Source organism: Bactrocera neohumeralis, unplaced genomic scaffold (genome assembly GCF_024586455.1).
Source record: "Bactrocera neohumeralis isolate Rockhampton unplaced genomic scaffold, APGP_CSIRO_Bneo_wtdbg2-racon-allhic-juicebox.fasta_v2 cluster11, whole genome shotgun sequence".
NCBI classification, from domain to species: Eukaryota; Metazoa; Arthropoda; class Insecta; order Diptera; family Tephritidae; genus Bactrocera; species Bactrocera neohumeralis.
In genome coordinates this window covers 6,413,244-6,428,952 of record NW_026089624.1, presented here as the reverse complement: position 1 = coordinate 6,428,952, position 15,709 = coordinate 6,413,244, and the positions used below count along the sequence as shown (strand labels likewise).

At 36.4% G+C, this 15,709-nt stretch overlaps 1 long non-coding RNA gene across 1 annotated transcript; it reads left to right on the top strand.

Moving 5' to 3' along the window:
- Positions 1-8,526: 8,526 nt before the first annotated feature.
- LOC126765800 (uncharacterized) lies at positions 8,527-9,514 on the top strand. The gene is made up of 3 exons (XR_007668594.1): positions 8,527-8,617; positions 8,681-8,790; positions 9,335-9,514. It is a non-coding gene; the product is annotated as an uncharacterized LOC126765800 (long non-coding RNA).
- The last annotated feature ends 6,195 nt before the right edge of the window (positions 9,515-15,709 follow it).

Here is a 15,709-nt window from a genome sequence, read left to right as displayed (position 1 = left end):
CCCCCTAGTCGCCAATAGCAAACGGGAAACGCAAGACGTTAGCCGCCTGCCCAGGAGAATGTTCCTGCTACTAGAGTAAGAATTAATTTTAAGAATCAATATTAATATATTCACATATGTAAAAGAATTTTTAAAATATAAAAAGTGAAACTGTTTAATGTGAAACAAACTATGTTTAAGAAATCTTTAATGCAAAGGTGAACACAATTTAATAATAGTGACATAATTTAAGAAAGAGAGCGTAATTCAGAAAAAATAATTGAACTAGACGAAATAATATTATATATGAAATAAGCTAACTAAAAGTGAAAAATTTAGAAAGGAAAGTTTTAACTCAAAACAAAATAAGCTAGGGATAAATTAAATTTCTAAAATAAAAAAGTGAATAATAGAAATATATCAATCATGCCAGTTAATCCTGCCAACCTCGTTCGGCCACCAATACTTAATGCACCCCAAGGGCCACCAGCACCTTGTGGTCAGCCTCTTGCCTCTCCTAATTCATTCTCTATTGATGAGTTAACTACCGTAATCACAGGAATTGTGAACAATGTCTTAAGGAGTGAAGGGCGAAACATGGTTCAAGCCGCCCTTAACCCAAATTCCAACTTTTCAAATTTCACGGACATTACCATAGACTCAAGACTACCCGGGAATGTCTCTGAATTAGACAAAATACCAGATGTGGTACGATGTCTACGGGAGTTCTCCGGAAATCCGGGAGAATTCACATCTTGGAGGAAAAGCGTGGACAGGATCCTCCAGATATATGAGCCTCAAAGAGGTACCCCAAAATATTATGGCATCCTCAATGTCGTTAGAAACAAAATCGTGGGCAATGCCGACATTGCCTTGGAGTCCTATAACACTACCAAATGACCTCTCTCGTACAGGGTAGCAATACAATTCAAGAATTTTACCAAAAGGTATATTCTCATCTCTCACAAATTCTGAACAAACTGGGATGCATGGAAGTCGGCGCAGAAGCCATGCACCTTCTAACTCGTACGTATAGGGATAAAGCCCTAGACACCTTCTTTCGCGGACTCAAAGGAGATCTACCGAGACTCCTTGGAATGAGTGAACCAGCAGATCTCCCTCAGGCACTCCATCTGTGTCTCAAACTAGAGAATCAAACCTTCAGGTCACATTATGCCCTGAGCAATAATAACAATATCAGCAGGAAACCACAAGAGTTTCGTCCACCACTACTTCCCAGAAGGATGAAATTTACCCTGAATTGGCATACATGCCCCAACCAAGGTTGTACGCAGCCACTCCACATAGACCACCGCAAATGAACTATCAAGTTCAACGCCAGCAACAGGCGCCCCAATATGCACAACAGCATTACAATCCACCACCATGTCCTTTGCATAAGCCACAGCCACGTCCAGAACCAATGGACATTGACCCATCACTGCGAACTAGGAATATTAATTATATGAATAGGCCACGTAATAATGACCCTATTAACAAAAGACCTCCTCCTGGCAACCCTCCAGCTCCTGTGCCCCCTAATAAAATCCAAATCCTGCCCTATGTTGAATGCAGGCTGAAGAGTGCAGATATTGTGAAAATTTTAGTAGATACAGGATCTACGAAAAACTATATACGATCCTCTATCGTGCCCAATTCAATAAATAACGAAAGCATTTTTTTTTGCGAAATCCATAGCAGGAGACATCGAAATCAAACAACATACCTTTCTAAACCTATTTAACTCAGACAAAAAACTGAAATTCTACCTCCCCCAACTCTGACATCATTCCATGGTATTATTGGGAATGATAGCCTTAAGGAGCTTGACGCAGTCATCCTCGTAAAGAATAACTTCATGGAGTTAGAAGGCAATACCAAAATTAAAATCAAGCAGCTAGCTTCAAGATCTGTTAACAAAATAGATATTAAGGAAGATAACTTGTCACAAAAACATCAGAAGGGAATTAATAATTTAGTCGAAAATTTTTCTAATCTCTTTACGGAACCAAACGATAAACTTACCTATACCACTAAAGCCACACTGGAAGAATACAATCATGAACTCCATTACAAACCAGGCACAACTAACGTGGTAGCCGACGCACTATCAAGAACGCCTCCCAAACCAATTAACGCCTTGTCAGTAACCCAGCATTGTGACGAGAGCTCATCCGATAACTTAATTTGGCATGTAGAATCCCCAATTAACGTTTTCAAAAACCAAATCTTCCTAAATTCAGGCCCAATTTCTACCTATCAATTCAAGATAGTATTCCCCACTTACCATATACAAGTCATTGAAGAACAGGAATATAACTCAGAAACATTAATAAATCTCCTAAAAAGGTACCTAAACCCCTCCATAATAAATTGCATCAAAACCGACGAAAGAACTGTGGGTAAAAATCAAGAAATATACCCGACCCATTTTAGTAACTATAAAACCAGGTTTTCTCAACTCCAAGTCCAGGATGTGACAGACGAACAGCAACAAGAAGAAATAATCATAAATACTCATAAAAGAGCACATAGGAATTCTCGTGAAAAAAAACTTCAAATTTTAGAAAATTACTATTTTCCCTCCATGACCAAAAAAATAAAAAGAATTATTCAGCAATGCTCAGTTTGCAAAGAAAATAAGTACGACCGCCACCCTATTTACATAACTGAACGAAATTTCGTCCTTACCCCCATAGACAAATTTTCAAAGTATGCCCAAACCAAAATCCTTCGCTCCAGAGCCGTAGAACACGTTAAGGAACCTCTCCGCGAACTACTGTTTCAATTTGGCGTACCAGAAACGGTAGTTATAGACAATGAAACGTCTTTGAATTCAGTTTCCATTCGATTTTTATTGGAAGATACCCTAAATATACAAATTTTTAGAACACCACCTTATGCAAGTTCCGTAAATGATCAAGTAGAGCGATTTCACTCGACCCTCACAGAAATAATGCGCTGTTTACAAGCAGAGCGAAGTTTCACCTCATTCGCCGAACTCCTTGATAACTCCGTCTACGAGTACAATTTTTCAGTCCACTCCTCCACAAAGAAAAAGCCAATAGAGGTATTTTTCGGGAGAAGAATCTCCACAGACCCAAGCCAATTTGAAAGAGCTAGGGAAGAAATTATCTCGGAACTAAAAAATAGACAACAAAAAGATCTTTCCTGCCATAATAAAGCCCGTCATCCAATTAAAACATATAACCCTGGAGAAACAATTTACGTTAGGATAAACAAACGACTAGGAACCAAAATATCTCCAAAATTTAGAAAAGAAATAGTAAAGGAAGACAAAAATTCCAAAGTTTTGACAGAATCAGGAAAAGTAGTTCATAAACGCAATATAAAAAATCAAAACTAAAATTTTTGTTTCCAGACTTCTCCTTATTTACCCAATATTCGCATCAATAGACATTTATGACTACTCCACGGCACAAATAGTTACAATAAATGACGGACTAGTAAAAATCCAGAATGGAGACTTCAGGCTGATACACATAATCGACCTCAACAAGCACGAACAATTTCTGACGGACATGTACAGATTCACCTCTTCGGACATACCCAAGAACACAATCCTTTATCCCATCCTAAAACCCAATCTCTTCAAATTTTAGATACAATAAAACCTGTCGAAAGAAGACAGAAAAGATCCATAGATAGTTTAGGAACGGCTTGGAAATTCATAGCCGGAAGCCCCAATCACGAGGATCTGGATGTAATAACCAAAAATCTTAATGATATCGATAATAATAATAATGAACAAGTACTAATTAACAATATTTTTAACGAAAAAATTAATAACATTCGCGTGATAGTAAATAATCTTCTTAATAACATAAGGAAAGATACTTATATAGAAAACGAGACTATTATAAATTTGCAAAATAGAATAAGATTAATAAAAGAAGAGTTGATTAACATTAAATACGCCATACAGTGGGCAAAGAAAGACATTTTAAATACATTATTGTTAAATAAAAATGAAATCGAAATTGCGTTAGAAAATTTAGAAAATTACGAAATACCTTTCAAAAATGCTGAAGAAGCACTAGAAATATCAAATATAAATGTAGTTAGTCAAAATATGACAATATTTCACTAACCCGGCACCATATTACTTAATGGCTTTCAAGGGGTAATAGATGCTGACGGAATGCAGAAAAATTTATCATAACTCAACGTTAAAAATAAATCACCAATTGTACATTAATTACGATTTGGTTCCACTGCCGGCAATCCCAGCAGCCCTGCAACCAGCACCAATCGAAAGAAATCGAATTGAATTACTTTCTCTCCAGGCCTTAAAGGAGTTTCACATTGATAACATACGAAGAATAAATCTTCTGAAGACAGCAACGATATCCAATAGCTCCCTTTCACTTGGAGCCGTTGCAACTATCATTCTCGGTATAATATTTTTTCGAAAATTCTGGAGAAAGCACCAAAACAGAATAAGCATATCTTCAAGCCTGGACCTTAACCAGATGCCCCCGGCGAATACTGCTCTTAAGGAGATCAAAGATCTTTCCAATGATCAAAATACTTACATCAATTTTAACAACCTCCCCTATTTTTGATAGGCTCTCGGGACGATCGCTTTTAAGAGGGGAAGTGTTAACATGGCAAATGTTAACAATTACTAAATAAATAAAAGTAATAACACGTAATCAGCAATAATGAGTAAAGCATAGCGGAAATGCATCTTTAGTTGCACAATATTTCCCACAGCAAAAGCCAGGCGATTTCATCAGCATAAAAGCTCATTTTTCGGTGTGAAGCGGAAATCCAACACGCGCATCCCAAATAAGCCAATTCGGAGAATCGACATCAAGTCAGCAGTTGGCCAGTGCATCTTAGCTTAGCTTTTAAGTAAATTAATTTTTAAGTTTAGTCTTAGCTCTGTAATGAAACGAACAAGTAATAAATAAAATTTTTTTTAAAAGAAATTAACATAAAATTTCTTAACTTACATATATTCTTTTGACTAATTTTTACTTCATGTAAAAATTAACTCGCGCATTGATCTACATGTTCATATACATTCATTTATACTTAAATCAGTGGTCATTACTTAGCACAATTGTGCAAACTAACTTCACACGTACGCTTACGCTCTATCGTTCAGTCGTTGTCGAGCCAGCAACGAATTATCATGTGGCTACCATGGGACAAAGAACATTTGCAGTCAGTTGCAGAGATAAAGAGATCCCCAACTCTCCTGTCACTGGAAATGTGAGAACCGCTCACCTACCGAACTTTGACAGTTGACTGGATTGGGTAGGTTTTGACGTTTTGTAATTGGAATGACTGGAACGGCCAGATTGAAATTATACCAAAAATATATGTGAACGGAGGAATTTGTTGCCGCTGTTCAAGATCGCTAATAAAAATTTAAAACAATGAAAATCAAAGAAAATGCGAAATTTAAATATATTTCATAAAATGTTTTGTAATTTGATGCATAATATAATAAATTTTTAATTACAAATAATTACAAACATTTAATAATTGAGAACTAACAGGCTTAATTCACTTTATTATTGTATTGAAAGATCAAAAGTCAGTTTTTTTAATATACCATAAAATCATAAAAAAGGATTTAAGTAGTTTCGTCATATATTAAAAGTCCAATATATAATAATTTGCAATCGTAATAAATGTTGGGTGTTTTAATTTAAAATGCCCAAAAACTCTTATTTTGTTCGATCTGGCCAAAATGGAAAATGCTATAAAAAACGCTTATTTTGAGGCGCTCTCACACTGGAATAAGTTGGGCATTCCATTATCCCTGGTCAGTTGATTAACAAACAACAGCGAAGCAACATCGTGCGCCGCTTGATTGTTTTATGATACTATTTATGCGCGTACCTATATGTGTTTGTTCAAAATGAATGACAGATATTGCTTTATGATTTCCGATGCCTTTGGTAATATGCAATGTCTATTGTGTAATATGTGTGTAAAGAGGACCCGGGGATATAATTTTAGGAAGCACTATAATACCTTCCATAAATACTTTGAGAAATATGAGGGTATTGAGAGAGATAATATGTTTTTTGAAAAAAAATACCCTTTTGCAGAAGTATAAGGATTGGGTTTTCCAAGTTGAAAACGATTTATTCAAAGAAAACACTCATTTTCAAACTATTTTATTTTTATTGCTTTCTGAGATCAAATACGAAGATTATTCAAGTTTTCCACAAACCTGCTCCCTCATGAACAGTACTGATGGCTTAAGTGTAAAACGTGCGCACACTCAGTTATTAGAGACTCTGTTTTTTAACTTTAAGGTCAGATTTGAGGACTTCCGAAAAATTCAACCTTTAATCGATATATTTGTAAACCCGTTTAAATGTGATGTAAACCAATATGAATTAAAAATCCAGTCAGAATTAATAATTCTTAGAAGTGAAATGTCATTCAATGATAAAAAGGATATTACCGATTTCTGGAGGAACTTAGAAAGCTCATTTTATCCGCAGCTTAAAGAAATTTCCCTCAAGGTTTTATCATTTTTCCCCTCAACAATCTTTTGTGAACACATTTTTTCTGATATGAAATTCATCTGTTCCAAACAAAGAAGCAGGTTAACTACTAGAAATTTATCGAATGCAATTTTAATAAGAAAGTGTCACAAAAGAAAAGAATTAATGTAGGCATTCAAAATAATATAACAACCCCGTTTTGACGAAAAGCTTTATGTAAGTGAATATATTTCAAAGCGAAGGTGTTTTTGGACGCCGAGGCAAGCGTTATTTTTAAGCATGATTTTTCGAGAACTTTACGATTTCAACTTTATCTTAAAATTTCCGCTAACTAGTTTGCTAGTAAAAGTAGTCAACTCCCAATTTACCCCACCAAAGGTATCTGAAATTACAACATTTTATTTATGTTATATATTTCAAATGGGGCAAAAATATACTAGGGCATAAAAAAACATCAACATACCGACTACCTATGTTACTTCGTTGCTGTCTGCAGCGCAACTGGCAGGAAAATCAATTCATTATCCCACAGTGCAAAACTGTTTTTTCGCTCTCAATATCGACTGAAATAAGAGCGTAAGAATACGTGTGCTGAGAGTAACTGTTCATGTGAGTCAAAACGGCCTTGTATGATATAAAGCAGCAGCAGGTTACAATAATTTAATAAATTAATGTAGATTTACATGTATCTATAGAGAACACAATTAACCCTTATTGATAATACACACACACCCATATATTTATATACATTTACTTATATACCCAAAGTTATAATGAAGTGAATAACGTTTGAACTTAAACTAATATCTTTTAATTAAACGCAATCGGCCCCATACGTCGACATATCCCGACACTTGTTGTTCAATGTTAAATCAGTTGTATTTTTTTGTGCAATTTTTAAACACGCTTCAAGTATTTTTAAATTTTTGCATGCAGTAGGATACAATCCTGGGTGGTAATTTGTTGTTTGACATATGTATACAAATTGACAATTCATTAGCCGTTATAGGAAAACATCAATTGGAAATTGAGTTTAAACAGAAAGACATGTTGAAGTTTTTAATAATATCGGGTGATTTTTTAAGAGCTTGATAACTTTTTTTAAAAAAAAAAACGCATAAAATTTGCAAAATCTCATCGGTTCTTTATTTGAAACGTTAGATTGGTTCATGACATTTACTTTTTGAAGATAATTTCATTTAAATGTTGACTGCGGCTGCGTCTTAGGTGGTCCATTCGGAAAGTCCAATTTTGGGCAACTTTTTCGAGCATTTCGGCCGGAATATCCCGAATTTCTTCGGAAATGTTGTCTTCCAAAGCTGGAATAGTTGCTGGCTTATTTCTGTAGACTTTAGACTTGACGTAGCCCCACAAAAAATAGTCTAAAGGCGTTAAATCGCATGATCTTGGTGGCCAACTGCCCATGCATCCCGAAAAATGCACTGTTTGGTGTGGTTTGTACGCTGGTGGAATCATTGGACCGTATTTTTTCAAAGATGCTGTTGGACGCAACGTTACGGTGAATGGCGATCGCTATCGTTCGATGCTAACAAACTTTTTGTTGCCAAAAAGGAAGAACTGAACTTGGTTGACATGTGGTTTCAACAAGATGGCGCTACATGCCACACAGCTCGCGATTCTATGGCCATTTTGAGGGAAAACTTCGGAGAACAATTCATCTCAAGAAATGGACCCGTAAGTTGGCCACCAAGATCATGCGATTTAACGCCTTTAGACTATTTTTTGTGGGGCTACGTCAAGTCTAAAGTCTACAGAAATAAGCCAGCAACTCTTCCAGCTTTGGAAGACAACATTTCCGAAGAAATTCGGGCTATTCCGGCCGAAATGCTCGAAAAAGTTGCCCAAAATTGGACTTTCCGAATGGACCACCTAAGACGCAGCCGCGGTCAACATTTAAATGAAATTATCTTCAAAAAGTAAATGTCATGAACCAATCTAACGTTTCAAATAAAGAACCGATGAGATTTTTGCAAATTTTATGCGTTTTTTTTTAAAAAAAGTTATCAAGCTCTTAAAAAATCACCCGATACATATTAGTGTATGATATTTTTATTATATATTATTAGAGTTTATATTGTTTATATTGTGTATTAGTGTTGTTGCTGAAATAAAGCAAGATTAAGGTAAGGTGTATAAATATATTAGAAATATGTATGTCAAAGTTTTTAATAAGTTTGTGTTTACAGAAGAACCCCGAAATCTTGTGTGTGCAGATGTCCGGCAGCTGAATCCTTCTATAAATTCCCATCGGAACGAGAATTATCAAGGCATGAATTTATTTTGGAATATGTGTTAGGTATTTTAGTGATACCTGGGTGAATTTTTATATATATGCATATATATGTACAATCATCAAATATTTAAGGGGCTATACCAGTGTTACCCATGGAAAATTAGGCGAATTTCGTGATTTTTTAAAGAAAGTATTTAATCGAATATTTCGAAGTTCTTTGGACATAATCAGGTATATTTTCGGCTATATTTAAAGTTTTTTTTACAAAAATATTGAAAAATAGCGAAGTTATGTGCTGTCTTCGGAGGTTCCGAAAAAAGTGTCTTTTTTAGGTAAACAATTGTCGTTTTTTTAATGGCAAATTGACAATTTTCAACCAATCAAAAAGATCGTAGGTCATTGCATAGTAGATAATATACTATAGAATACACAGTTTCAATTTGAAGTCGATTGGTCGTCTGTCGTTTAGCTATCAAAAAAAAAAAAAAAAAAAAAACTGATTTTTTGAAAATGTCACACTGATATAGCCGCTGAATGCATATTAGTTCTTATGCATACATAAAAGTGTGCATTATAAAGCTTTAAAATCTCGTTTTTATTAATACAGGCTGCCTTTCCACCAATACAAACTACCCAAGTGAAGTTGTTTTGTTTTTTTCTGGATGGCCTACGGAATACAATTTCAGTTAAGAACATTTTTTAAGTATAATGAAAACTATATTAGTTTTAATTAGGTTAAAGAACAAATGGCTTAAAAAATTTTTGTTACGAAAGTGTTTTATTATAAACATAATTCATTAAGTAATTATTATATTAACTTATAAGAGTGTAGTTATACAAAATATGACTACGTGTTACTTTTAAATTATCAATACCATAAATAGTATTAATTACTTAAGGTAATTCATTTTGTTAAACCTTAAAAATTAGTCATAGATAATATGATAGTTTTTAAAAGATAAGTTTTTTGTATGAAAATAAACTTATAAATAGTTTATTAAAAATTTCGGCGACGTTTTAAATGATGCGTCTAAAGGTTGGTTCACCGCATGCATTCATTTAATGCATTTCTGGCGTTTTCATTTTTCTTGCGCCATTTTAATTTTTATTAAAAACAAAACTAACCAAGATTTGTTTGTTTTATACTAATCATTTTGCTTGCATATTCTTTCGTTAAATTTATTAAAATTTTCATAGGCGAGGAAAATGGATGGAACTTTTGGGGGTAACAGACACCCCAAAAAAGGAGCTATTCGCCTGCCAGCACCATTTCTCGGGGACCCAAACCGAATCATATTTCTGCGATGGATCCTTCAGTCTTCAAAATTGCCAAGAACAACTTGAAAATGCGATGAATCAAATTTCATTATTAATGAAATCAATTAAAGAAAAAGAACAGGAGATATTAGAGCTAAAAGCCCAAAGAGATTATCTAATTAATCAAATCCATATTAATCCCCAAATTAATGGGATTTGTGGCAAATTACCACCACATCTCGCAATATGTGTCAGAAATAGTGTAAAAAATACTTCTCGCAGCCCTTCAGCTCGCAGATATAAGTAGTAAAAATATGAAGACTATAGCCCTTGGAGTAAAATTCACATCTCCTTTGGCCTATAGATATTTGCGACCGCTTTTTCATTGGCCTTCTACAACCACTCTTTCAATTTTTAAAAAAAGGTTGGCCAAGAAATCCTGGATGCTTATTTTGCAGCATTAAGTCCCTGGAGTTGTGTAGCCGAGGCTTTAGTAATGAGGAGAAATACATTTCATTGTGTTGTGATGAAATGTCATAGAAAACTCATTTGAAATATGATAGGTATAGGGATTTTATAGAAGGATTGGAGGACTATGGGGATGAAAATCGCACGTCCAGGATAGCCAACAGTGTTTTTACAGTAATGGCTCAAGGCATTGGAGGCAACTCCTGGTCTCAACCAGTTGCATACTTTTTCGTCCATAATTCTTGTAAAGGGGATGTGGTTCGGAAGTATGTTTTTCAAGTGAAACTCCAGGGAATAGGTCTTCATACCTGACAATTAGTCTGTGATCAAGGATCCAATTTTGTTAATTTTGCTAGTGGGGATTACAGATGATAGGTCCTATTTTGAAGATGATGGTGAAGAAATCGTATTCTTTTATGATTCTCCTCACCTGTTAAAGAGTACGAGAAATTGTATTGAAAACTTCTTAAACCATATACAATTTCGTGGGCGTTCTGTAGATTGGAAAGATATAGTTCATTTCCATGAACAGGATTCACAACGTGATATTCGGTGTGCGCCAAAATTGACTTCCGCACATTTAAAGCCCAGTACTTTTCAAAAAATGAATGTACGTTTAGCTGCCTAAGTCTTTAGCAACACAGTTGCTAGCGCAATGTTAGCCATGTATACAACAGGTCACTTAAATACATCTCAGTCCCAAACCTTTTTAAATACCGAGGAGCTTGTATTGTTTTTCGACCAACTCCAATATTTTTAATAGTAAATGCCTCCGAGCATTAAAAAAATATGGTGAACCCTTTTCGGGCAGCCTAGATCAAATGAATTTTTTAGTAGAAGCCGAAGAAGCACTTAACTCTATCACTGTTTGGTCGAGATATCACAAATACATTTTCGTTTATTAGAGGTTGGCTTCTTAACATTCGCAGTTTAAGACGATTGTGGCGCATATTGTCCCGGGAGGGATTTGAATATATCAAGACAAGAAGACTTTGCCAAGACGAACTAGAACACTACTTCGGATAGATTAGGAAAGTGGGAGGATTGAAGACAAGAACAACTCCTTCTATGTTTTCTGACCTTTTCCGCCAATTCGGGGCCTAAGACATGTCAAATTTGTGACACGTGGCAATTGTGAATCTCTGCAGGGTAGAGATTTAGAGCTACTTTCTTCAATACCCTTGAAAGGGTATGTAATGACCCTTTGATTCAGGATAGTTCTTGGCAAACATTTCAAGGTTTGCCAAGACCGTTCTTAGATAGGCCCTATAATGTTAGGAATTGTATTGAAATCGATGTAATTGAAAGCGATTTCCTACAGCGAAATTCATTTGCATATTTTTGTGGTTATGTGTATTATGAACATTTTAAATTGCATAATTGTTCCCAACCTTTGCCACTTTTTGAAAAACATCAGATCCCTGAATAAATACCTTTTTATAAGAATTAGAACATATTTTTCTTTCTTCTTTGTTTAATTGGCGTAGACACCGCTTACGCGATTATAGCCGAGTTAACAACAGCGCGCCAGTCGTTTCTCCTTTTCCCTACGTGGCGCCAATTGGATATTCCAAGCGTAGCCAGGTCCTTCTCCACTTGGTCCTTCCCACGGAGTGGAGGTCTTCCTCTTCCTCTGCTTCCCCCGGCGGGTACTGCGTCGAATACTTTCTGAGCTGGAGTGTTTTCGTCCATTCGGACAACATGACCTAGCCAGCGTAGCCGCTGTCTTTTAATTCGCTGAACTATGTCAATGTCGTCGTATATCTCGTACAGCTCATCGTTCCATCGAATGCGATATTCGCCGAGGCCAACGCGCAAAGGACCATAAATTTTTCGCAGAACTTTTCTCTCGAAAACTCGCAACGTCGACTCATCAGTTGACATCGTCCAAGCCTCTGCACCATATAGCAGGACGGGAATTATGAGCGACTTATAGAGTTTGGCTTTTGTTCGTCGAGAGAGGACTTTACTTTCCAATTGCCTACTCAGTCCGAAGTAGCAAGATTATCCTGCGTTGGATTTCCAGGCTGAAATTGTTGGTGGTGTTAATACTGGTTCCTAAATAGACGAAATTATCTACAACTTCAAAGATATGACTGTCAACAGTGACGTGAGTGCCAAGTCGCGAGTGCGACGACTGTTTGTTTGATGACAGGAGATATTTCGTCTTGCCCTCGTTCACTGACAGACCCATTTGTTTTGCTTCCTTGTCTAGTGTGGAGAAAGGGGAACTAACGGCGCGGGTGTTAAGGCCGATGATATCAATACCATCAGCATACGCCAGCAGCTGTACACTCTTATAAAAGATGGTACCTTCTCTATTAAGTTCTGCAGCTCGAACTATTTTCTCCAGAAGCAGGTTGAAAAAGTCACACGATAGGGAATCGCCTTGTCTGAAACCTCGTTTGGTATCGAACGGCTCTTTCTTTTTCTGTCTGCAAATGCGTCTCGCTTCCCTCTTCAACTCTCGGTATCTATCCCATCCTGCACGTGTTGTGGTCGATCGTAACGTTGCGAGGTAGGCAGTCTGTTTTCTCTCCGCTGCGACGTGGCACTCCTCGTCGTACCAGTTGTTCTTTTGCACTTTCCGAAAACCAATGGTTTCGGATGCAGCTGTACGTAAGTAGTTTGAAATGCCGTCCCACAGTTCCCTTATACCGAGTTGTTGATGAGTGCTCTCAGAGAGCAGGAGTGCAAGCCGAGTAGAAAATCGTTCGGCAGTCTGTTGTGATTGCAGCTTTTTTCTTTAAGAATTTTTAATAGGCAGGCAGCCAGCACTCATTTTCGGCACATCAAATTTTTGTGCATTTCACATAGGTAACTACCTCCCCCTTCTAAAAGTTAGATTCTGTAGTTTTATTTTTTGCTAAAATTGACTTAATTATGGATTTCGTTTCAACGATTATGTCCTCTAACTCCCCTCGGGCCATGTCGTCTTCATCAATTTCTTCAATCTTTGACTGGCATTTCATTAATTTTTTACTATGTGAATTTAATATATCGAGACGACATACCAATTCGATTGGATCTAAAGTCTTTCGAGAAGGCCCGTTTTAATGCGCAAAATATTGTACTACTTTTCGCAACCGTTCTTTGACGTCTTAACGACTTTAAGTCCGTCAACTCCTTACTTGGAGACAGGTTTGCCAGAGTTGGCTTTGGCTTGCTCATTTTGCTTGTTTAAAATAAATTTCCGAAAAAAAGGCTATAAAATTTGCCAACAAATATATTAAGAATCGACAACGAAAACGAAAAAATATATATGTATATGTATATCGATTCTCAAATATACGAAAGCCAAACTAATATGCAATAAAAGTTGGCAACAAGTATATTTGGAATCGGTTACGAAAACGAAAAAATAAAATAATATCGATTCCCAAGTATACGAAAGCCAAACCAATAAATGCGCAAAATGAGCAAAAGCAGAATAAAGTAATTTTATCGGAAAATGTCCGCACGAAAATCGACAAAAATTGCGAAAAAACGACCGATAATTGCAAACGCGGACCGAAAAAATTCCGAAAAATGTGATACTTTAATTTTGCAATTAATAATTTTTCACCTTTATTTCAAAATAAAAGGCTACCGCAAAAATCCCAAAATCCCTATTTCACTTGAATTCGTATATGTAAGTCACAATATACGCAATAATAAGTCTATGTATGTATATATACATATACGTACAATATTAATAAAATGCAATATGTACTTATAAAGTGATAAAGGGAGAGCCAAAAACTAAAAGTGCACTTGTTTCGTTGTTTGCTTTTTTTTGCACTGCTTTCAGTAAATCGCACTCGTTACCTGGTGCGTCGGCTGTTTGCCGGCGCTTACGTCCCTTTTGCACAGAATGCAGCGGCAGCTCATTCCCACAAAAGCTAGCGGCGATGATGGCAGCAGCGGGTTGATGGCAGCGATTTGATGGTAGCAGCGGCGTTGTGGCAGCAGCGGGATGATAGCAGCGAAGTGATTGTATCGGGTGATTTTTTAAGAGCTTGATAACTTTTTTTTTAAAAAAAACGCATAAAATTTGCAAAATCTCATCGGTTCATTATTTGAAACGTTAGATTGGTTCATGACATTTACTTTTTGAAGATAATTTCATTTAAATGTTGACCGCGACTGCGTCTTAGGTGGTCCATTCGAAAGTCCAATTTTGGGCAACTTTTTCGAGCATTTCGGCCGGAATAGCCCGAATTTCTTCGGAAATGTTGTCTTCCAAAGCTGGAATAGTTGCTGGCTTATTTCTGTAGACTTTAGACTTGACGTAGCCCCACAAAAAATAGTCTAAAGGCGTTAAATCGCATGATCTTGGTGGCCAACTTACGGGTCCATTTCTTGAGATGAATTGTTCTCCGAAGTTTTCCTCAAAATGGCCATAGAATCGCGAGCTGTGTGGCATGTAGCGCCATCTTGTTGAAACCACATGTCAACCAAGTTCAGTTCTTCCATTTTTGGCAACAAAAAGTTTGTTAGCATCGAACGATAGCGATCGCCATTCACCGTAACGTTGCGTCCAACAGCATCTTTGAAAAATACGGTCCAATGATTCCACCAGCGTACAAACCACACCAAACAGTGCATTTTTCGGGATGCATGGGCAGTTCTTGAACGGCTTCTGGTTGCTCTTCACCCCAAATGCGGCAATTTTGCTTATTTACGTAGCCATTCAACCAGAAATGAGCCTCATCGCTGAACAAAATAAATCGGACGTAAAGCGCGATTTCGAACCGAACACTGATTTTGGTAATAAAATTCGATGATTTGCAAGCGTTGCTCGTTAGTAAGTCTATTCATGATGAAATGTCAAAGCATACTGAGCATCTTTCTCTTTGACACCATGTCTGAAATCCCACGTGATCTGTCAAATACTAATGCATGAAAATCCTAACCTCAAAAAAATCACCCGATACAAGCAACGGATTGGTTATACCGGCACTTTTGCTTTTACCGGTTAGTTTGATTGCGGCACTTTCAACAGTTTTTGAACAGTTTTCGAACGGCTTTTGCCAACTGTTAATTTCTTCGTACGGCACTTTTAACAGGGTATTTAAAAGATTTTCCACCGGCTTTTTTCAAATTGCTAAATTTTTTTTTTTTAGTAATACAAGTGTACTAACGTACATATATGTATATATGTATGTCTTATACATATACATATGTCCGCCAGCCCAGCACAATTTCGGAATTTTGTCACTTCGTTCTTTTTTTATTTTTTGCACTACTGTAAATTTCCTTTTTTTTTGTGTTTTAC